Below are 582 nucleotides of genomic sequence, written 5' to 3' on the forward strand. Positions count from 1 at the left end.
TTAATATTTAACATTGATTCATATAATTATTAAGGTGTCAGGTCTTCCTTAACCAGCTGTTATGTAAATAAAAGACACAGGGACCTGCTGGATTTTTAATATGCCTTAACCACATGGCCTGGGCAGAAATGCTTTTTAATGAATCTATTATGCAATGAAACTGAGCACCCTTGATGCTCTGCTGAATGCTGGCAGCAGTTTAGTTATAGCAAAATGTAGCTCTTAAGAAACCACCTTTTAAATTCCCCTAGAGTCATTGAAGGTATGGCCGCTGTGTTATGTGTGTCAGTAGATGGTGGAGAGTGGAGAGGTTATGCCTATACTCAGTGTGACCTGTGAGCATCTGAGTGATTAGTGTCCTGACATGCCCTGAAACAAGAAAGCCAGAGGCAATCATCAGTCTGGTATCTAGCAGGCTCAGATAGATTCCCAGCAATAGACTAGAAGAACCTCACCTGGGACCACAGACTCCAGGCAGGAGTGAGCTCAAGATGACCATCAAACCGGTACCACGATGCTCAGGCAGGGAGCTAGGCTTGGGTAACCTTCACCAGTGCAGGCCTAGGAGTGTCGGAGGGGTCA

At 45.0% G+C, this 582-nt stretch overlaps 1 non-coding gene across 1 annotated transcript; it reads left to right on the forward strand.

Annotated features, from left to right (window-relative positions):
• The first annotated feature begins 240 nt into the window (after positions 1–240).
• LOC129679076 (small nucleolar RNA SNORA17) lies at positions 241–367 on the forward strand. The gene has a single exon (XR_008720501.1). It is a non-coding gene; the product is annotated as a small nucleolar RNA SNORA17 (small nucleolar RNA).
• The last annotated feature ends 215 nt before the right edge of the window (positions 368–582 follow it).

Source organism: Psammomys obesus, unplaced genomic scaffold, assembly GCF_907164565.1.
Source record: "Psammomys obesus unplaced genomic scaffold, mPsaObe1.curated_primary_1811, whole genome shotgun sequence".
Lineage (NCBI taxonomy): Eukaryota > Metazoa > Chordata > Mammalia > Rodentia > Muridae > Psammomys > Psammomys obesus.